Source organism: Anopheles funestus, chromosome 2RL, assembly GCF_943734845.2.
Source record: "Anopheles funestus chromosome 2RL, idAnoFuneDA-416_04, whole genome shotgun sequence".
Classification (NCBI taxonomy): Eukaryota; Metazoa; Arthropoda; class Insecta; order Diptera; family Culicidae; genus Anopheles; species Anopheles funestus.
This window is the reverse complement of record NC_064598.1, coordinates 24203123-24227611: the sequence shown is the minus strand read 5'-3', so window position 1 is coordinate 24227611 and position 24489 is coordinate 24203123. Positions and strand designations below refer to the sequence as shown.

General features: G+C 41.8%; 1 protein-coding gene across 2 annotated transcripts in view; it reads left to right on the top strand.

Moving 5' to 3' along the window:
- Nucleotides 1–24489, top strand: part of LOC125764026 (latrophilin Cirl) — an 81953-nt gene that overhangs the window by 7187 nt on the left and 50277 nt on the right. The gene's annotated exons all lie outside the window — the stretch shown is intronic.

Genomic DNA, 24489 nt, shown 5'->3' with positions numbered 1-24489 from the left:
TCGCCAATCAACTTCTCCTTTCGCTTCACGTCTTCTGGGGGGAGTGCTTGATGGACGAATGATGATGGTAGTTAGTGATTGGCCGGGACACCCTGATGCAGGTTTGGTTGGTTGGTTGGTTGTCCAGGCTCGGTATGTTTCGTAAAATGGGTGGAATTCGGTGGTCCAATTTGTTTTCACCCGGTGTTGATCGGTCGGTCAGCTACAACAGTTGTTTGCTGCATTGTGTGAACATTTTGTCTGAATCTGGTACAAGCTGAGCTACTTTTCGGTTGATTGTGGGGTTTTGTTGTTGTAGTTGAGATACATCTCAGAATTTATTTTTGAAAGGTTCAAATTTTGAAAAATGATTGAGTGACTTATTAAAAATATTATATTGTATAATTGGACGTATTGCTAAATTTTATTCTGTTTAATTTTTAGACAATTTTTAGATAATTTATTAATTTTTGTAAGATTTTTTTTAGATAATTTTCAGAAGGAAAAGTACTTCGAATTATAAAGAAGGGCCAACATAGTTTAATCTTTGAAGAGTTACTTGAAAAATTAGTATTTTACTCGAGAATATACTAACATTGATCCAACATTTGTTGAGAATTTGAACATATAACAACATGGATGACATTGATAATTTTAAATGTCTTTGCCATTTTGTGAGCATTTCAAATCTGCTCTATTCAAGTCCAGAAGGACGTCAGGTGTCATTTTAATGACATGTTCAACCTGCAGAAGCCCTGCTAGTGTACTTCGTCGCACAGTTCTAAGGTCATCAAACCAGTAGATGAACTCGTTTTTCTATGGATTTTCCTATCTATTGTCCTGAAATAAGGCGTCCTTCCTTCTGATCATTAACCTCCCGAAATCGCCTAAATGATATTCGGCAGCAAATGAGTCCAGGCAGAGTTCTTATCTCAGAAACGTTTGTGTGGGTAGTCGGATATAAAACTCTAACTTGATTTGACTAAAACCTGTTGTATAAATATTTTTTTTACTACTATGCGTAACTTGTGAATTAAAATATAAAAAACAAAACTCTATCATAAAATGTTTTAAAAATAAAAAAAAATCAAAATTTTTCATCCAGCACTACATAAACAGTCGATGGAAAATACCAACCCCAACCCACTTCTTGGAAAAAATGATTATCGTTTGTGATCGAATAAAAATTGAGGAAAAATGTTCCGCGCCTATGTTTGTATATAACTCTTTCCCCGGCATTTTACCACAATGCCAACGGTGAAGGTCGTGTTGATGTTTCATTTCTTTCCTACAATAGAATTTGAAGCTTCCCACTAGCAACAAACATCCGACCAAACCGATACCGATCGCGCACATACCGATGTTTTTTGGGGGGCTTTTTCTTACACTTTTCCAACACACACCCCAATGAACCCCGTAGCTGCTGTCTGTGGCATGGCAATAACAACATATAAACAGTGCTGCTGCTGTTGCTGTCGGGAACGTAAACCATTTTTTTCTTCTTCCACGGGGGTTGAATGTGGCTGATTTGTCTCCTTTCCCATTGCTGGTTAGCAGTTCGAGCAGTTGTTTTATTTACGTTTTCCGCGCCGCTTTTAAACTAATCGGAAGGTTCGGAAACAAAACAAGAGGAAAAAAAACGCCACGAGTTTCGCGTATGCTGCAACGGACGTTGCCTTTCTTTTGGGAGTTCGAGTTGGGCTTCCACCGAGTTTTTGGGCTTCGTCGGACGCACCGGCGTTTGTACACAGGAAAGCGAACTGCGGTGCGTGTATTTTTGTGTTTGTTTATCTTTACCGACAAAATTTATCTATCCCATCGAACAGACAGCGCCTGGAAATGTGGTTGAACCTTGGAAAGGTGGACTAAAGAGTTCTCCTCTTTTGAAACTCTTTATTCATGGTAAAAAAACAATCCACACCAAAATTGAAAAATACATCCATGGTATTACGCCCACATCTCTGGGAGTTTTGGGGCCGCCCAAAAAAAATAAAATTGGACAATATCGCTCAAAACAGATAATTTCGCTTCCCAAAAGCTATAGAAAAAAAGAATATCTGGATTTTTTGTTTAACCATCCGAGAGTGAAAGATCTGTACTAAACATTCCCTAACCACAGTGAACCAAAACGCGCCGTAGAAGTAAAAACGATTATTTACTGACCAATGCCAATGCGTTCGGGCCAGAACGGTGCGATGCTGCGCGATAATTCTTTGCAACTCGGAAAAGTACTTCCGGACCCAGTTACGGTAGGTTGCATTTGGTTTTTTTTTGTTGGCACATCCACATTTAGTATTGGCCCAGATTTTTGACTCCCATCTATGAAGTCATGCTGGCACGCATAAAAAGGGGTAAAAATGAAATAAACCAAACGGATGTCCGGAAGAAAAGAAGAAAAAATTCCCACTCAAAACTCTCGCACACAGATATCTGCCCAATCTAACGCGTCCAATAAACGCACAGGTTGATTTTGCGTTCGTTTTTTTTCTTCTTCCAGCTATTCATTCTTGTACCGCCAGTTTTGGGGCACATTTTCTATTTAATGTTTTTTTTTGCTTTCGCTGTTTTTAGTATTCACTAAACCTTTCAGCTGTTGGTTGCAGGCGGACATGTAGCTTTCCATTTTTTTTCTTCTCACTGTCACATTTGCTTTTGCTTGACTTATTTATGTTTTATTTGTTTATATGTCTTGCAGCTCTTTCACCACCTCGCATCCCTTTCTCACCCCTTTTTCCTTCCCCTCAACAAGCTTTTCATCTAAAAGAGAAGGTTGAGATTTATGTGTGTGTGTGTGTGGGGGGAGGTCGGTGGGTGGTTGTGCGGTTTTAAATTTTCCCTTCCGTTTCCGAAGTGTAGCCGACTATACATATCGGGCAACAGCAGCAGTTCCTATTATATATACTTCCCTCTCTTTTCCTCCCCACCGCTGTACGGGCTTTTCCGGCGCCCGAAAACCGGTACCGGTAGGGGGGGGGGGGGGGGGTTTTCTCCACTTTCCGTTCATTATTTAATTTGACTTGCGGTGGCATGTCGCTCATGGGAATTTATCAAATTAAATTTTGATCATCGCTTTCCGCCTACCGGGTTTTGGGTGAACTGTGTTTTTTCTCTCTTAACTGTTAGTTGATCGTGTTGAACGTAGCGATCGAGCCGCACAATCACAGGTTTGCGGTAGTGGGTTAATATATTTTTTCTCTCTCTTCTTCTTCTTCTTCACAGCCAATTTTCTCAAGTGTAATTTTTCTTCTTTTATATATTTTCCCCCCTTCTCCTGGTTGGCTTTAACAGGCGCCACCCCAGCGCCACTCGGTGTCTCATGGAAGGGAAATAAAGGCTGCCCATCGGTGTTAGATGAAGTGGTTTCGATTGGTGTGAAATTTTTATCTCTCTATCTCGCTGCCATTTTGTTTGGATTTTTTTTCTCTTGGTTTTGTTTTGTTGATCATAGAGGAAACGTTTAAGTTGTTTGGCCAAAGCAATTGAAGATGTGCACAGGTCTTACACAGCTGTTCCGATCGTATCGGAAGAGTTATGGGTTGTGGGAGACGAGTTGTAGTGAGAAGGGAAAAATCGAATTTTCCCCCCAAAACACTCATTTTCCACCCTTTTCCCGGTCCAAACAATCTTTCCAGGCAACAAAAAGGCTGCTGCTTCTATAAATGCTTCCAAGCTTTACTGCTTTCGGGTGTGTGGGTATGTGTGTTGTGCTTTAATTAAACAACCTTCAACACGGCATCCGGGCAACACTCTCTGTGTGTCTAGTACCTTGCTTTTGGTACGTACACTTGGTCCGTTAGCTCTGCAGCAGAAGCAACTCGTCTAATGAGGTAAGAATTTTCGGTTCCATTGGAGGGCACAAACACACGGAGCAGCTGATGAGCCACCCACCCGTAACGATATGGGCCGTTTGGAAACCCCACCCCCCCGGTTCGGTGTGTAGTGGAGTGTAATCAACTAAACAAGTTGAAATTAATTAAAGCATGGTAATAATTATTAAATAAAAAGTAACCAAAAAAAAGGGGGAAACCGGGAATAAGCGCCCAATAAAATGCTAATCGTAAATGAAGCTTTCAAAACGGTTCAGTACGAGGTTTAGCGTTGTTTGTGTGGTGGTAAAATAAAAAAAAAATTCAATTATTACAATTACAAAATTATGTTGTTAAGGTGATCATTGAAATGAATACATAAAATGAAAATTTGCTGCATAAAACCTAAGGAAAAACTAGTAAGAAAAAGATAATTCAAACACGAGGGATTAAATTACCACCATAATTGCTTCGTCTTCGGAATAGTTTTGTTCAATAAAACCACATTCCAGCAATGGTTGGTACCGTGTCCTTTACCGACGTTATTACGCTATTGGAACGGATTCATTCTTACGCACTGCTTTTGCCACCTTTCCCATACCAGGGTGGGGGAACAGGAAACAGTCAAACCGCGCCAACATCTGGTTAATGGTTGCTTTTTATTGCATTCCTCCACGCGTTGACGCTAAGCAGTTCAGTTTTTTCTCACTCTGCTACACGAAAGCCCTTGCCAAACATATGAAAAACCATGAAACGCAGCATTTCCCACCCTCTGCCATACCCTACCCTAACCACCACACATTCGCTTTCACCTATGAATTTTGCCCTCTTCTTGCGTATGCTTTCACCAACCATAGGGTTCTAGCTCTGCCTAAGTCGAAATTAAAGGTTTGGCCTTTTTTTGGTTTGGTTTGGGGTAAGCAAGGAAATAATTTTACGATCCTTGCACGCTGACACAACCGTGAACACAACCCCCCCAAATGTTGTCAACCCCCACACATAACACACACACTAAAATTGTGGTCCACGGTCGTTGGAAAAGATCGTCGTTGAGATGGGGTGCCGAATTATGTGTCTTTTCTTTTTTCTTTTTTTGTTTGGCTGCTGTTTGTTACTTCTTTCCGAGCGATGGTTTTGCGTTTCGAGTGCGTTTGCGTGTATTTTTGCGTAATATTTGCTGTAAAACCGCAAACTCCATATTCTCGCCGGCCCGAGTGTTGATTTGCTAATGATACGTTCGTTGATCGCACACCAAGATGAGAGGCAGAGGGTGTTCGGTGTGCGGCGTGGAGCATTTGAAGTTAGGGCAACATGTTATTCTTGGTTTCTGTGGTGCAGGTTCGACACAGGGCGGATGGGCAAAAATACTGAATAACTAATGGAAGGCATCTCCCCGGACACACGGTACAAGTGACTTTTTCGGGTGAACCCGACAATTCCATGCTCTGTGTCGTTACATTTGCAGCTGAAATACCAATTCTAACAGCAATATCAACCAAAAAATGCTCGAGAGTTTCTCTGCTAATTTGTGCTTTGATCTGCAGCTGCTTCTGTCTCTGTAAAACACATTAAACCTAATTTCAACACATCCGTTTGAGCGGATGAACGAATAATTTTGTTGTTTTTTTTTATGTGGACTGTATTATTGCACCATATTATTGCTCAACTGATGTTGCAATTTAAATCAAAACCCAAAATGGGATGAATAATTTTTAATTCTAATTTTTGGTACAATATTTAGGAGTAGCTATAGAGAATGAATATTTAATTTGTTTTGATGCATATTGATAATTTATTTTAGAAAATGTATTTACGATTATAATTTAATTTGTTAGCGTCAATGCCGAAAACCTAACCACCGTTGATGATTAGACCGTATGATGATTAGAACTAATTTTTGTGTATGAACTTTGAGGCTATTTAAAAAAATATTTTTTGGAGGAATATATTGGGCAAAATATTTCATATTGAGCATTAGTGATGGGAAAAACGGCTGCACAGTCTGCTCCGGAGCCGGCTCCCAAAATGAAACCGATTTCGAACCAACTGTTCCGGAACCAAGTCCGGAACCGACTCCGGAACCGGCTCCGGAACTGGAACCGACTCCGGAACTGACTCCGGAACCCTCTCCGAAACTGGAACCGACTCCGGAACCGGCTTCGGAACTGGAACCGACTTTGGAACCGACTCCGGAACTGGAACCGACTTTGGAACCGACTCCGGAACTGGAACCGACTTTGGAACCGACTCCGGAACCGGCTTCGGAACTGGAACCGACTCCTGAGCCGACTCCGGAATCCTTTCCGGAACTGAAACCGACTCCGGAAACCTTTCCGGAACTGAAACCGACTCTGGAACCGGTGCCTAACTAACAATCAAACATTCCCAAGCGAGAAAGCAATTTGGCTTCGGAAGCAGCCCCGGAGCCTTTGGCTCAGAGTAGGCTTCGGAGTCGTTGGTCCAGAGCCGTCTCCGGTGTCGTTGGTTCGGAGTCGGCTACGGAACCTCCGGAGCATCCGGACAGAAATCGGAGCCGGTTCCGGAACCCTGGGTGCATTCCGGAGCGCCCATCACTACTGACCATACCGTGTGAAGACCTCTCGCAAGTACAGTATATTATTCTGGAAATATGAACATAGATGATATTCTTCTCCTACTGTAACTTTCACAGTCATAGCATATCACGTACGATAAAAAAGTAAATTAACTTAAAATTATGTTTTTGGTTCGTTTTTCAAACGCTCAATAAAAAAAAAGCATAACATCGAAATAGGATGAACACTCTCCATTTGCCATCATAATTATTGCCCTACTTTGCAACTGTTTGTTACGATCAGTATACCTATTTTAGTTCTGTTACCATCACCATCCGTTCCGTCCCATGTCGATGAAGCCACGTACACCACGGATTTTGTCAAATGGTTGGAATAACATAAATAGCTGCTAGATGGTAGTGTTTTTCCCCCTCACTGATTGCTTTCAGATGTTACGCCAATTCCGGGCGGGTATTTGCGAATGATTTTTGTCACCAAACAAAAACACATTCCTTTCGAATGAAGGGTAATGGTGGGGCACAAACGGAGGGTAAAACTGTGGAATGTTTATTTTCCCTCGGTTCGCCTTTTTTTAGCCTGACGGGGGAAAACTACCTACATGGTTTCATGGTCGCACCTACCCACAAGTTTCACCCATCAGCATAAATGCTGCTTTACGATACATTGTGTATATGCGCTTTTAATTTGCGGGAAACAACTTTTCCCAGCTCCCAGTGCTGGAATGAGTCAGCTGTGTTTGTGTGTGCCAGTTGCAAGGATTAGTGTTTTTGCCTCATTCTAGAGCAATTTGATTTTCCGTTTCGGATTTTTGGGGGGCGGACGACGGTGACGGTGGGTGCGAATGAAGATATTAACATTTGCGCTAACCTTCGGTCGATTTGATCGCCATCAGAACGGAATGGAATGTTTCTTTCTCTAGCCTGGGTACGGTACGAACCGAAGACCGAAGGCACTTACCAATATTCTTCTGTTTCCTTTCGGAGTGGCGCACCGTTTGTAAGTTGGTCTCATGGACATGGCGTCGAAGGACTTGGCATGAATTAATTGCTGCTCGCGGGTGCTGTAACGGAGCGGTTACATACTGGCCAATCCCATGAAGGCTCTCCTCAAATGCTGCTCTGAAGGGATCGCCAGATTGTGCTGTTGCGCGCGCGGACCTCTCCCTACTCATGATGGAGGGCAAAATGGTGTCGTTTTGTTTTATTTTTATTTTTTTTTCTTGCCGGTCCAGAATGTTATTTTTTTCCCAACGGCTCTTAAATTCTTCCAGGCGCCACTTGTTCGAAGGAGGCCAGCAGAAAGAAACACTCTCGCCGAGTAATGTTTTGCCATTTTTATTTTCTTCCTCTCCCCCCTATTCCACCACCTCCATTACGACCCTTCAATTGCCTTCGGAGGCAATACCCGGGATTGGCCGGTACACGATTGCGCACCATCAACAGAGCACTACCATCCAGCAGAACATGTGCAAGCATGGAGTTTGAGCATGATTTTAGCATATTTTACACGTTCCGACACGTACGATGCTGAAGGATTTTAGCGATAAATAAATTCCTCAAGGTCGCGCTCGTCATCGTTGGCTATGGGTGTTCGAGCCCTGCTGCTTCGTCTTTGCTTCGCCTGCGATACAATACACACGGGCTGGCTCCCTCTGTGGGACGCCAGCCTGAACTGCTCGTTGCGATTGTTATGGCCACCGGGAGCACAAACCACAGTTTTGATCCGACAGCCATGTAGCCCACACACACACACACAGGGTTGTGGGGTAAAGGCGATTAATCGTGATGATTGTTGCTGCGAAAACCCACCCAATAAATCTTCGTTGCCTCCCCCCCGCCCCAGGGGACCCTTTTGCTGGGTGACATATTGGAACCTGAGGAACTTGAGCATTGAGTACTAACGCTCCCCCACCCCTACCCGGGGGTAGGTAGCTCAAGTGCAGCGACTTAGAATTAATTTGCGGCTAGCATTTAGGTTGCTTTATTGCTCTGCTCCCATCCGTGGCACTCTGGTAAGGAACGTTGGTTTTGATGAAGGAAATTGTTTTTTTCTTCTCTTTGCTGCTATTGTTTTTATTTCACTTGATTAATGATTATTTCATTATTTAGCTAAAGAAAAAAAAACAATCAAACTCAAATCATAACATACTTTTCGTACGTAGCACATGTTGATGCCACAATTTTCCGAAACATTTTGAGGAAAATGTGTTGAAAACCGTTACTGGTGCTATTCATAAATGCTGCTAACATTTGCTGCCAATCGAAGTGTACAAAAGTGTGTTGGGGTTTCTGGTTGTGTGGTTTTAATTGTTTATTCGCATTCTTGGCATTTATTAAAATATTTCAGCCAGCTGCTGTTACGTTCCAGAATTTGTTTGGCAGGGTATGGATGCTTACAAATATGTTTTCTATTAACTGTCAATAGATTAACAACTTGTTTATATTGATATCTTTTTTCTGTGTTTAGTAACTTGATTGATAACTTTTTCTAATTTACTATCCTTAGTTTTACAAAATATTTATTTTTTGTGTCAGTTTTTTGTCTTATTATAATCTACTGTTATGCCTTAAATAAATTACTGATTGTTAGATATAATTCTTTATTTAGTTTTACTTAATTTTCAATGGACAGTATGGAACACTTTCAGTCAATTCAATTTGTCTGCTTCGAGTCAAAGTACGTTTTTCAGTACTTTAAGCATTAGTAAATCTTTGTTTCGTTACTTCAATTAAACACAGAAAATAACACGTAATAACAACATACGAAATCAAATAATATTAATGCAATTTATAAGGCTGTTATAGAAAATCTATGGAATGTTTTGCGTCTAGAAAGTCGACAGAATCTCCCCTTTAACAATACCGATTTTATTGCTTGATTTTTTGTTTTGGGACTTGCCCCCTTTGTCTGAAGCTAAACGAACATAAGAAAGTTAAATAATTCAAAATCACATTTCCTGACATGGCATATATCAATATCAATCCAATCTCGTAGAATGAACCAGCATTTCCATCGTAATTCTGAGCGAGCGGAGGGAACAGTTGACTTCAATTATTCATTTAGCAGCCACTTGACCGCGGTTTTAACCACCCAATGGGTGGATTGGTTCAAGATCAATATATCTCAAATATAGCCGGCAGAACCCATCGCTCAAGTGGTTCCATTCACGGGCTATTTTGTGTCAGAGGTTAATTTTAGGCTGGACATATATATTTTTAAACTAAAAAGCCACTTCAAACAAATTTTTGCCTTTAGTGTTCGGTTGTTGCGTCCGTCAGACTGGCCAGTTGTTGATTCAGTTTTTGTTGTTTTTGATTATTATTGCCCAATCCATCTAATGCAGAACCTGGGTTCTGTCACACGCAGAAAATACGCCATATCAATATTGCATTCCTTTCCAACCGAACAATTTTTTGCCATGTTTTTTTCTTACGCCTAGGCGTCGTAAATTGCAAATATGTTTGTTTACGATTTTTGTTGCTAGTGGTCGATTATTGTTTTACCACCGATACGACACTCGACATATCAGTACACAAGTATTTGCTTCTGTTTTTTTTAAGTGTTCTGTTGCCGCTCTTGAAATGTCGAGGGGTAGAGTTGTGAAGCATAAATCATAAATCATGTGCCGCGAGCAGACAACAGTCAGTAGCAAAGTCAGGGTTTTTTTGGGAGAATTTGCTCCACTCTTGATTCTCCGATGAACACCCGATTTTTGATATTATTTGTTTTGGGTACGATGTAAAGTTTAGTTTGCTTTTACGTTTTTGGACTGTCGATGTAATGCTCGATTTTTTCCACCGTCAAGAGAGCACAAATACAGCCACGCGAGAGATGTTTCTTTTTCGTCGAACATGTTGATTGGGACCGGGTGGGGGAGGTTTGTTTCTTTGTTTTGCTATTAATTTTAAATACACTTGTAAAACGACCCACTATCGGCCGGGCACGATCAGGAGACAAACGCGGCGGATGGATTAATCGTGCCCGTTTCGTCTCGATCACGACTTTACCTTGCCCACCGCGCCCTAAAACCCTATTGTGTGGTATATTGTATCGCCCTATCAACGATCTGCATCTTAATTTCGAAGCGTTGCTTTGCATTTTCGTGGCTGTGAAAAATTGAACTCGATTAGAGCGAAAATAGATGCAACACCGTCGGTCTCGAAATGAAAACGAATCAAAGCAAAATTTGTTTGTGCGGCAACACTTTTCCGTTGTTGATTCTATTAGATTTCATCTTAACGTAATAATCAACATGCGATCACGATCTCTTACAGGTAACCTTGCCGGTTGGACGTGCTTTTCTGGTGCGCAAACCAACACGGTAACTCAAGGTTGTTAAGCTTAGGTGCGCTCTGTTTCTGAAGGTTTTTGTCTCTTTTTACCGACCTTGTGCGCTCGCTAATTAATCAGAACCGAATCAAAGTTAATGAAATGCAGAGTGCTCATCACACGAAATGATACTATTGAATAAAGAAAAGGGGGCAAACGCAAAAATTGAATATAAAGCCTTACATTATTAGCATGTTAAACGCCAACATTGTAACGCTATTCATGGGCTCGAAGAGAAGAGAAGAAGAGAAAAATCTTCAACGCACCTTCCACACCCACGGTTCGGATGCGAGAAGCGAGCGGATGCTGGTAATAAACAAATAATTGAACGTGACAGAGGGTGCGAGAAAAAGACCCTTTATCTTGTGGGCCTTTTGGTCCGGGTGCTCTGACTCCTGCTGCCCAATTGCATCAATTTTGCGTGCAAAAAGCCGCTTCTCGTTTGCTTCTCCACACTTTCTCGAAGCGAGGTTTTTTCTTTTCCCTTGTTGAAAAGGTTAATTTCATGACCGTTGCCTAAAGTTGGCCAAATTACCGAACGTGACCAAGAACCAAGAGCTTACCAAAGAACACTGGTACACATAACTGTGGTCATTTTTTTTCGTTGCTCCCTCTGTCTCGATGACAACTTTTGTGGTTAGGATTTTGTATGTTCTTATATGTTTTGCTTGTTTTGTGCGTGACAACCCGGCTGATTAAAGCATGTTTACATTTCATTTCATTGGAGTGTGTTTTTTGTGGGCAGAAAGGAAAAAAAGTATTTGTCAAAAAAATAAAATATAACAATTTGCTTTTGGGGTACTACAGTAACACACAGCGACTAGTGGATTAATTATTTTGTTTGACAATGTGCCACTTATTACACAGCAATGAATAGTAGTACGAGATGGTTTTTATTTGTTGTGCTACAACAATACAACTTTTTGTGTATGTTCAGAGCGAATTCGGCAATAAATCGTAGCTAAACATATTTCGGTTGCTAGAGCCATTTAACTGACTTCGTCTGAACTATTTCTTGATTCTCAGTTCAGTTTGATAAAATCAGTTCAATTAACTGCGCGGAGAAAAATAAATAGGAGATTACTCCGGAGTTAACTCTGGATTCAGCTCCGGAGTTATCCGGACTCCACTCCGGAGTAATTCAGAGTCCACTCCGGAGTAATTCCGAATAAACTCCGAAGTAATCCGGAGTCAACTTCGGATTACTCCGGATTTTTTCTGGAGTTGAATCCGGTTTTTATGAATCGGAGTCGGAGTTGATTCATGAATCCACTCTGGAGTTCCCACCACTAGACGGGACAGTGCTAAGTTAAGCCTGAACTCCTTCGCATCTTCTGGATTTTATTCAACAAGTGCTCTAGGCTATTCAGGACTAATCCTAGGAAGAATTCCAGAAACTGGAAAGAATTCCAAATTAACCGAGATATTGCTACAGCTTTACAGGGATTTGAACTCAACTACCAAAGTCGCAAGTATTTTTTTTATTTTATTTTATTCTAATTGAACTAGAATGTGCCACTTTCTGGATCTTATTCAAAACGACCCTAATTCTGTAGAAAGCTTTCTCGACCGACACACTGACAGTTTTGCAAAAAATGTCTAAATTGAAGAAACATTGTACAGAATCAATTTTAGTTTGCAGAAATTCCAGAAATTAAGAAGTATTCCAGATCCACCTCAGAACCAATTCCAACTCAACAAGAAAAATTCCAGAATTGGGTCAAGCTTTACCACTTGTGTTTGAAACCTCTGTAACATATATAAAAAAGCCTTGTATCAATTATTTCCCATTACACCATAAAGCTCCGCTCCTGGTACGAACATTCTTACCATTGCTGTGCGTTGATTAAATGATGGAAAAAATATAAATACATTCTACACAACCAATTGTGGGTCCATCTTACAACCGTTTCCTTTCACGTGTTTAAGCGTTGTCTTTTACTGCCTTTCTATTACGGCGGTGTAGTCCTCGTTCGTCCAGCATATTCGTCCACGCGTTGATATTTTTCGTGGCTCGGAAACATTCAAGCTTAATTGGCTTACCGTTTTGGAGGCCACCGTTGTTTACGTGCTGTGGTTGTGTTTTCTCCTCTCCTTCTGTGCACTGTACGTTTTGGTTTTTTGTGTTCTGTTTCGATCATGTTTTTTCTTCCTTTCTTGCTTACCAGTAGGCAACTTACTAACCTTCTTACCCGTTTGCTCGCCATTCGATGCTTCCAAGGGAATCTCAACCACTAACAAGTCTATTGTGCGTCATCTCCGAATCTCCCTTCCAGCCCTTAATGGTGACGAGCAAACTAAACAAAATGTCGCAACGAACGATTGTTGAACAATTTGGTTCAGTTGATTCGCTTTGCTGAATGTTAGGCTGGTATCCATAATTCCCATTTAATTGATATACAAAACGATGATAAATTGGAATGTTTCACCGCGCTGGGTATCGCCCATAAGTCCGCCGTTGATATTTTTATATCAATTTTAGAGATTTGTTAAAACGGGTGCACTTACTTGTACAACATTGTTAGACGTTGTTTTACTTCACATTCCCTTCACTCCTTGGGAGGCAAAGAAAAAAGCATCAAAAGCCGCCATTAGAATCGTGTGCTTCTCGTGTGTTCGTGGTGTTATAGCTAAAGTCATGCATAAATGCGCCCGTGTGCAATTGACAGGTCGGTGATAAATGCAATCCAGCAAATGAATGTAATACGATCGATTTGTCTCGACAAAACTGCGGAGTTACTGCGTGTGCACAAAGCTTTGCTGAGCGCTCCCTTGAAGCGTACACACCGACACCGAGATAAATAGGCAGAAGGAAACGCATTCAAATGTCTAACAAATTGGCCATAGATTGATTTTCTGTGTTCGGTGTCGTTTTCGTAGGCAATTATTTGCACACCGGTTGGTTGGGGAACAAAAAAAAATCCCTTCAACAAACAAGCTGCATAGAGAAGAGGAGGTGGTGGTACCCGAGAATGTCGCTTTGTTGGTTCGTACGATAAGGCTTCATTTGTTAGCCCTTTCGAACCCTTCTATCGTAAGAGAGCTCCCGTTTCCACCGGTTTAACTCGAGGTTACTCTTTCGCCTTTTTTCAAAACCCTTACCTTTTCGCTTCAAACGTCGAGAGCGTGTGGTCTCAGCTCTGTTCCAATGCCCTGAGGCATTATGGAACTTCCACTTGACCAACTGCTGACTAATGGGTTGGGAAGGTTAATTTCAGCTTGAAACGATGCAGAAATAGTTTTGTGTATGCGTGCATAAGCAATAGAATCGCCTTCCCTGGCGACTAGTTACACTTTTGACTTTGGGCTCTAGTTGAGCGGATTCCGAGTTCGACGTCAAATACAACTGGGAAATTTGAAACCGCGAAATCGATACGCGCCCGACATGTACAGTGCATGCCCCGCATGGCGATGGTGGAGTCTTGGGGTATTTTGTTTGATTTCGGTGTTCATTGACAGCTCAAACAAACAAAATAAAAACAAACGTCCGTTGACAACCTCTAAACTGCCGCTGCTTCTAATGGGTTTTCGGTAAAACATACACTTATACTATAATCCGCTTTAGCTGAACGAACCGTTGGAAATTGATGGTGTGGCCAACTAACTCTTGAATGTTACCTGCTATAATTTATGTCGTTGCGAAAATAGAGTTATTTTCGGACAAAAGCTTTTCTTTCCAAATTTTATGAACAAAAAGCGAGAAAGAGGAAGATTGACATGAAAGAGAGAAAGTGAGATGCATAAAATTGGTTCGTTATAAATGAAAAGCAATTGTTTCTATCGATTTATGCTCGTAAGAAGCTTAACGTGGTTTTTCTATAAAATAATTATAATGCTTTCAACACGCACGGCGCCATATGCATTTTTTATGCTCGTAAAATTGAGCCTCATTTTAACGGGAAATTTTTAAAATGTATTAAAATATGTTTCCTGTGTAGCATTTTCGATGGAAGGTTGTTATACTTCACGCAATATGCTAAGTAAAATAGCACAGCATTTAAAAAAGAAAATCGATATTTGAAATGAAAGTGTTTTGGGTGTATTTTAAGAGCTTTAAGTAAGGCAAACTTTTTTAAATCTATTCGATAGCGTACACATTAAAACTGGGCTATTCAATTAACTTGAATCTTGAGGTCTTTCCCACAAAACTCTGTCCGATGCATTTGAGTGACATTGGGAAAAGATTGGATATCTTCGGTAAAACGATATCTTCAAGAAATTCTTCACTAAAACCTTCATTCTCTCCTTCTGGTCATCGTCTACTGCTCGCTGTACTCGACTGACATTTCCGCATAATAAACTTAATCTTGTCCAGGTACTTTTTCACTTTTTGATCCATTGCTGAAACCTCCAGAACCAAGAAAGAGATTACTTTGCTAATGATTTTTATCTTTAAATTTTGCTGCGCTTTGCGGAGAAGCCTGGCTGTGTTTTCGAGTCTTTCCATAGCAAGACTCTTTGGCCTTTTTCGAGATGGGAGAATATATAATAAATGTCAAATGGATTTTATCTGCTAAACACGAAGTTCCACAAGATGTAAAACTGCTTCGCTCCGATGCAATGACTGGCTTTTAAGCAAAGATTCAAAAGGAATTGCCTGATTGTCTTGGCAGTCGCTGTTTCAAATAACTGATAAAGTTGTCAAAATTTGTATGTGAATATGAAGTTCCGTTATCAATTGTTTATGAAATTTAAACATATAAAAACACATTGAAATCCTTACAATTTGTGTGTTAGGGAAGAAAAATAAATTAGTCAAAATTTGATGAAAAATCAAAATAATGTAATAAACTGTGAAATGTAAGATTTATTGTAGCTCTGTTTGTTATTCATTCCCTGTTTAAACACTCGGCATTAATATTCATTTAATGCTATTGAAACGTAAAGGGTTTTGACGAAAACAAATACATCCTCCATTTACAACCATCGAAGCACTTTTGGAACAATTTTGCATGGTAATTGTTAACCTTCGTTTGTTTTTTTTTAAAGAACACACTTTCCTGCTGTTTAACAACCGCCAGAAGTGAAGTGCCGAGTGGGTCCTTAAGTCTTCTCTAGGACACACATGCCCCGGACATGCGATCGTCCTTCAACAACCACAAAACACTAGGGGCGCACACGTTGCAAGGGAAAGTGCTGTTTGAAGAGTCAATTCATGCGATCGAATTTCCAACCCGAGAGTGGGTGCTTCCTGTGTATGTTTTTTGCACAAGTGCAGTATCGATGCCAGGGGAATATGATGATGTTCGATCGCAATGTGAAACGGGCACGGATTTCATTTCAGTTTCCTTCCTTTTCCTGTCCTTCCTCCCGTTGCTGTCTTTCGTCTGGCGGTATCTTTTGACATTCCTAATTTCTATCAACCTTCCGTATCCCAATTGCCGATCCGCTTATGGGGCGGGGGGGAACCGTAAACCATCGCTAATGATAACGATGCGCTCTCACATCCATCACACCCGTCTCTCATGCATTGTGTGCCGTCATCAAGTGCCGAGAACATCATCATGCTCGTAATCATGATTATCAATCGGTACCCAAAAACCGATCAATAAACTTTCCGTTAGGCAACTTGCGCTGTTGTTTATGTTGGGGTGGCATATGGTTTTCGCTTCGGGAGAAAGTTCGAGGATGAGGAAGGAATATGTTTTCGAGGGGGAAACGGCAATGGTAGTTATTTGGAAAATTAGTTTGCCTAGTCCAAGTTAAAGTGGAGAAGGACGTTGTGCGGTACAGCAGCGGGGTCGTGTGTAAATATTTCCATTTCTCTTCCGGCGACTGTTTGCCGCTGATTAGATTTAACCGATGGTCGATGCGATCGAACTCTCTACACTAACACCCGGGCGTAGTTTGAGACCCACTTTTACCGATAGCGAAAAGCGATGGGTTGGCAATTGTTTGCGCACTGGTTTTGTTGCTCAAGCGGTAATGCGCGCATTGATTGGTACCCGTGCTGTTTATCTAAAGTCAACAGAAGCCAAAGGTGAATCAACGTAACGTTCTGCTGCTCCACCGCAGATGCCTTTAAACGGATCCGTTTTCCGTTGTGGAAATGGCCGTTGGATGGTTACACGAAGGGAATAGAGAACACTATACTCTTATTATTGGATTTGGATCTATTTAGTATTTGATTTTATTTAACAATGTGCAACCGACGTGTAACGGTGGTTTGTGGTTTTCCATCTGTGGAAAGCCATATCCCTGTTACGATAATTTGGTGAGAATTTTCCGCCCGCTTTTACGTGTGTGCTATAAACTCAATAGTTGTGTGTATGTTTATGAATAATTGATATTTTACGTTGCAGCGGTTTGACGATGTACATGTTTGAAGATTATTTTTTTGAAACCATTGCTGTCATCTGCTGCGAATCGTATTTAAAATCCCTTGTATAAATAAAGTCGAGAGAGCTAAATGAAATCGTTTTCTTCACTTACAGATACTTTTGCGAAGTTCCGGAAAAAGATCATTTTGCAATTTTGATGATCTCAGTTATTGATTTGACAGTATTTTCATCCAAAAAATTTCCACATATTTTTGTTTTGTATTTTCGCTGTACTTTTCGCCTCAGAGATTTGAGAACTTCAGTGTTATGATTTATGAGAAAATGTTGTTTTGAAACCAACCACATTTGAACATTGAATAAACAATGGTTTTGCGCAGGGGAATGAGATTACTCTTTCAGCTGTTTAGCTTCATTGTTTGTTGACTATTTTTAACCATATATTCCTAGTAAAAAGCGACGGTAAAGTGGCGAGAAAATGGAAAATATATGACAATCGATTTTTCCAACATCTTGACCGCATGTGGCCATTTAATTGGAATTTCCTATCATGTTATTTGTTTATTTGTTGCTATTTTTAGTACTTGGCCGGACATTTTTATCCTTTCGAGATTAATTCGAATATAAAATAGACGAATGAATGATACAAATTTGAAAAAGTGTTATTTCCATTCGAGTAAATCAAGTTTATTGTTGAGAATAACGAGGGTTGAAAGATACTCTTTCAATGTATATTACGCTTATCAATTATTGATACAGAAATTAATTATAGTAATTAGTTTCTATTATTGAATAAGGTACAATATTATTTCTACCAGCTAGCAAAATAACATCCTTTACAATTTTTCGCTTCATTATCATTGAAAGCAAATTCATTTTAATCAGCATTATCTCTATAATGAATGTTCAGTGTAAAGGGGAGTAATTTTGCATTTCAACAAATATGATATTAGCTTGATTTAAAAAGCGATTATAATGCATCCAAATTAAATGCAAGCTTTTACAGATTGTTTAATAAATAAAAAATCACTGTGCAGAAAAAAACTCTACCTACAATCTCTTAACAGCCAAAGGCGATTTAAAGTTCACACCACCCTTTCACCCACTCAAGACACACCAGGGGTTAGGTTTAAATTAAATTTTTCGGTTCAAAAATGTAATCCACACAGAAAGTTTTAACCGCTTCTTCCTCCTCGTCCTATCCCTCTCCCATCCCCTCACAAACATGTCCGATGAACAGTGATAGTTGGCCGGGCGTGATAATTTGTCATTTGCATAGTCCGCGTCGTATCGGACCGTGAAAACTTTTCTACAATTTTGCGGCCAAATGATATCCACGGTGCGCACAGAAAACAGTTACCAGCGCGCCGAGCGTTCGTAATTAATCGACATACTTGTGCGAACGATCGACAAAGAACTTTCCGTCCTCCAACACACGGAGACTGAACGGCTGGATGAGAAATTGAACGGAACAAAAATATGCAAATTCAGTTTTGCACTTTTGCAAAAATGTTCGAACTTTCGTGCCAGCAGCAAATCATGCGCATAAAGACGGAAGAATCGTGGTATCTGTGTGTGTGTATACTCTTGGTTAAAGTTTGATTCCGGTTTGATTTTCAAGTTGTCAAATCTTTTCCGCAAGGCACGACGCTCTCGGCACGGATAAGGGGCAGTGCGAGGTGGTGAATCCTTTGCTATGTGTATTACCGTTCTCCTGGTTGGGGAGGTTGAAATTTATGAACCTTTGCAACGCTATTTCGTCTGTGGCAAGCGTTCATCTACAGTCGTCGAATAGATCGTGCACTTTATTTGCCAATCATATCGCTTCAGGTTCTATTCCGATTGCTGCCAGCAGCTCCATCGGCTCCAAACCCATTCGATCGGACAGTTCTTAAACTTGTCCATTCCATTTCGATAGCACAATGGATTATGCAAATAACGTTGGGAAAAGTTCGATGACGGACGATGGTGTTCGTTCCGGGAGCGGTTTTTTTTCTAGCGCTAGGAACCACTTGTGGAAAAACGGCAGAATTTGTGGTTGAAAGAGTCTGGCCATTTGACAGTAGATACCAGTACGCTCGAAGCACACTACTGAACCGTGTCGCTTGTCATTATTGAGCGAAGTCTGTGACAAGTGAAGAACGGGAAAATCGAAGTCGAAAATTCCTTCCAATTTCTGGCTGACAGAACGCTGAAAAGCATACGATATTCACCTCCGCTTGACCATTTTGTACACACCGGAGACATACCGGAGTTTGAAATCATTTGCGGGCTTAGTGTAAAGAATAACTTATTCTCTAACTCCCCGCGCCTTTGTCAGGAATGTGTGAAAGAGGTTCCGGTCGAAAACGGTGCATAAATTTAGGCGTAATTATCCACGACTCGACTCTACGGCTAGCCGTACAGTGGAGTGTATTTGCCAAAGGTGTTAGGTGAATCAAGCATACATTCTGCTCGAACTGGCATACTGTAAATATTGAAACGAAACAAACCATGCACTGCTAGTGAAAAGGGCAGGCAAAAGGCACCATTGCAATGCTAACAACGTCCATCGTTGCTTGAGCGTAATTCTCCATTAAACACTTGACTTGAAGCTGTATATATTCTATTAAACGGCACAAACATCTACATCGGGACACATCAAATGCACATACACACACACCTCACATCCCACGATCGTTTTTCCTGATCGTATTGCTGGTTGCAGCAGTACAGCAGCGGTTCCGAATGCACTTTACTGCTATTGGCGCGCGCGATTGGCAATCTTTTGCTTGCTTCTTCTGCTTCCGTTCACCAACCCTGTACGGGCGAGGTAGCCATCCGATCGGTAGGTGAACAGGCACAACGACATTCGACATTCCTCGCCACGGTACGCTTCTTAAATCTACCAACAAAATGCAAAAACCCCTAACGTTGACAAACGCGCGCGAGCTGCAAATGCAAAGAGAGGGTCCGTCCGCTTGTATGCTGCATGTGGCTCACACTCACGACAATTGTGCATGATAATGCCCGGTGAGGACGAGAGAACCACATGAGACCGAAGATAAAATCCCGAGCACAACAAGAGCACCATCGTCTCGACCCCGTATGGGCCGTACCACTCCGTACTCCATAGCAAAATGGCTGGCTGCTGCTGCGGGGGGTTTGCAGGAGATAAATTTGCATTAAAATCAGTTTAACCGAAGGAAGATATGCGACCGGTAAGAATTCAAACAGGGAATCACGTTTTTGTTGGTGCGGGGAAAAGGGTTTGTGTGAGTCGAGGTGAGAGGCCAGTAGTGAAGTGAACAAAGCGGGTTTACCGCGCGTACCGTTTCGACCGTTTGGGCAGCCCCTTGTTGCTCGGCATTCGATCGATCTCGGGCGTCGTGCTTGTTGCTGCTGCTGTTGCTGCAGTATCTGCATGGACTCCGGAAAAGGGCTCGGCTGGCTGGTGGGCCTAGGTAAAACCGATTCAACGGTTGCACGCTGGAGTTTATTTGCTGTAACTCTATTTCGCAACATCGTGCATTTCTTCCCCACCCGCGCAAGGACCGCCCGGATCTCGCTGACCTGTCCATGGTCCTGCACAACTGGCTCGGTCATCCTTTTGCCTCCAGCCCAGCAATCTGGATCAAGGGAGGCACATTAAACGGCCGATTGTGGCAAACCAATTCTCTTCCTTTTTCCTTCCATTTTTGGTGGAATGGGGAGATGCTGTGGGATTGTAACCCCGGCGCTTCGCATTTTGCGGAGTTAATTTATCGATTGACATTTATCATTCTAAAGGGTGAATGAAAGGAGTAGTTGGTGAGGATATACCGGTGTGGAGGTTCTGCAACTAAAGAGAGGTCATCAGTGTTCTGGGAAATACACACACACACACACACATGGGGTGAAAAGGGCGCCAGAATTTTTGGACCGATTTGGAATATACCTTAGTATCTTCGAGAGACTACTCCTGACATTCCGGCTTGTCCGGGAGTTCTTCGCAATCTTTTGCTGGAGAGAGAAAAATCGTACAAATGGTTAAAAGTTGGTCGCGAAAGAAAGCAAACCCTTCTCGCCTTCCCTGTATTCCGGTTCTTTGGTGCATGTTTAGCGGAAAAGAAGGAATATACCGTATGCCAATACAGTATTATTGGCAGATATGGTTTGGTGCGCTCGTTCGCCATTGTATTGTTTGCCAATGCGATCCTAGCTGCGATAAATCTTCTATGCGCCGTCGTCCATACCTTTGCCTGGTGGAGATCCACACAGCCAGTGAGGCTCAAAGTGTAGTGATCCAGCAAGGGGGAACGTACTTTTTGGAGTGCTCTCTCTCGCATCCAAAAGAGGCCCCATGTCCATCTTGTGTGAACAATGGCGTCGTTGAAGGCAATGGAAGTTGAAATGGGTACGTCTTCGTGGAGGAAATTCAAAGCGATCCTAGGCAATGCGTGAGGAAGGTGGACTCTGATGGGCTCTAATAGCGAATCAATGACTCACAGTTTGAAGGTGTGTAATCCTTCGCGTCAGGTACGCGCTGCGGTCACCGTTTGTTTGAGACTCACTGCATCGGAATGTCGCCGTTACCTGCAGTCTAATGGCTGTAGCGATAGGGCCGTCCAGATATAGCAGTGTACGGTGCACTTTGAAAATGCGTCCTACCAACGAACTGTCACCGGACGAACGAGAGTGTTTGGCGGGTAGGAAAATGGTGGAAAATGGTGAACTCTGGAAGTGTGTACGCGTTCGGGCCGTGAGTGGTGTGTCGTACCATGGCCCGGGAACCGGTTTACACTGTGGAGATGAACGGACGACCTGGATCGATCTTGTTGGAACTCTTCATTGTCTCTCGCTCGCACTCTGTTGCTCTTTCTGGATTCTTCCACATGCCGTTTCCCAACCCTCGTTTCATGTGAAGCAAAGGTATTGGAAGGGATGTCAGCGTGTGTGCATTATTTCGATGACCTCGCATTGGCTGGACTTGGACTCGCTCGTTTCGTTAGCTACTGTCAAGTCACCGAGGCCCCTGTCAAGTAGAAACAGGCCATAGTATCTGTGTGTATGGGTATGTGTATGTATATATTCCAGAACGGTCCGATCGATCGAGCACCGGAATAATTGAAACGATCGGCGACGATGGGCAGATGATAAGACGGACAGCTTGCGGGCAAATAGACAGACAGATACGAGGGACAACCAGAATAAGGGTCGTTTCGCCCTTTCCCCCCCCTCGGGGACACCGTTACCCTTGCACGTAGAATGTACAATATGATGCATGCACATACATATTTACTGTGGGCGATTCAGCCGCCACAAACCCCATTAGCAAGGGTGGAACCACCCGCCCTTAAGCAACGGCAGGAGAACTCCCCACCCTGCCTCCTACTCCGTTTCTCACCCCCGCCTTTCCCAGTGTGTTCACCTCTCTTTTGCGATTTGTTGATCATCGGTTGTCGCTATTGTCGCTCGTTTGTTGACAGCGTGGACATCGCGGGCGGTTGTGGACCCTGTGTTGGGACAGCAAAACCCACCGTACGGTAAGCCTATAACCGGTCGATGACGAACGGCAAAATAGGAACGATTCATCGGTCATCAACTGTCCAATCTCGGCATCGGATCGAAGCGAAACGGTGTGTGGGGTGGGCGATGGAGAAAAAAAAAGTAAAGAATAGCTCCGACGCGAACCGGTAAGAAAATACTGCCAGTTTCTCGATCTCGCAGATTCTTGCAGGTATTCCTCTGTGTCTGCATTTGTAAACCATACACGAGTGTGTGTGTGCGTGCTTTCGTTAAGATCGATTGAATTGAATGGGATGGCGCGAATGGGAGACGTGGACAGGTTGGCCGTTTTCTTTAATGTTGCTCTACCCATTCCACACACGGTCGGTTGCTCTTTTTCCCATTTCATTCGCTTCATCCCATTCCACATCTCAATGTTTTCTTTGTGCGCTGATCACCAGCGCGTTCTTGTGTTTTTTTTTTCTTTTTTCCGTTCTCTGTGTGTAGGTTATATTGAATAAAATGCAATGCCAAATAATAATGTACTGTACACCAACAACAGGGTCTGCTTTTCAATACTCTCCTAAGGCATCTGGCATGTTGAGGTTTGTAGAAAGCAGAGGACGTTTACGAATGAACAGAGTTGGTTTTGATCCCAGTTACGGGGATCGTAATACGAGCCCATTTCCAGCTTTCGATCGCGCTCGAGACTTGCTCCGGGTTGCCTAGAACGAAAACTATGGCAGTACAAGAAAATAAGGAATCATCACGCATAGTATCATGTTTCTCTTGGCGCGCTGCCGAGAGTGAGAATTATGTACTCACGCCGTATAGATCCTTTTTGGGGGTCCGGCGGTTGTCCGTGGTTCGCAATTGAGTCCTCCATTTTTATGGCATTTTAATAGGCACCAACGTTTATGCGCGTATGCTGCTGTCTGTGTACGTTTGCCGTTTTTACCATTCATGGGTATATGAGCTGGAGTTGACTTGCATGGTTCGTAAATTATGCAATTGGGTGAACAGGGTTTTTGGTGTTTGTTTGGTCCATACTTTCGAAACCACTCACAATCGGAAACGCATTCCGTTTAACGCTTTTTGTCTTAATGAGCTGCATCCGTAAATAGTTTGCATTGTTATGTTACAATGTTTTACGGTTTCAACACCACCATCAATAATGCATGTAAGAATGTTAGACCTTTTTTGCCGACTTTTACATTATTAACACAGTTGCTGGCTGCTTCAATCTTATGTCAGTATTTCGTAAAATAACTTGCTATCTTTTTAAGTAGTAAATGTACTCTTAGATATTGAGTACACACTTGATAACTTTTTCCAAGGCTCACATGGGAGATATCGAAGTATTTTTAAGATAATACGTTTTAATTCTCGTGTGCCTTTTCTGTTAATCAATTTACTGATAACATTAGTTTATATATTTCTGTAGTATTATATAACTTTAGTTCAATTTAATATTAGTCTAATAAAGTAAAAAATGGCCGCCAGTTCTAACCAGATTAGCTGATCCAAAACTTTGCTCGAGCACAATTTCGAGCTTTTGTAATGAAACCCAACTCAATTTTGATCTTTCGACCCCATGTCAAGCTGCAAATTTAATTTAAATCCTGCTAAAGGAGTTCTTTTAATGTCACTGTCGAATTTCTTGAACAATTTCTATGAAAGTATTCATCAAAATTATACATTTTATTTAAACAAATATAAAGCACCATACGCAAAACTCCCAACTTTTCTAGAATACGGAAAACATTGTAGATCCTATCTTAAGAATATATGTATAGTAATGTTGGAGATCGTGAAAACTTGAAACAAAATTTGAAACTTCAAAGCAAAAACCCTATGAAGAAAAGTAATCACGCTTGATCAAGACAATAATAAAGATGAGTATGCATCAAACGATTGTCCATTAGTGTCCGAGTGCTTACTCTTTTGAAAGCAGAACCAATCGATCGTACGGTTTTCACGCTTTCTCACTCGCGCTTCCCAAACAATCGTGAGTGGATACACGAAGCACGTTCACGGTTCGATTCGACCCTTCCTGGGTCCCGGGGCTCGCTATGA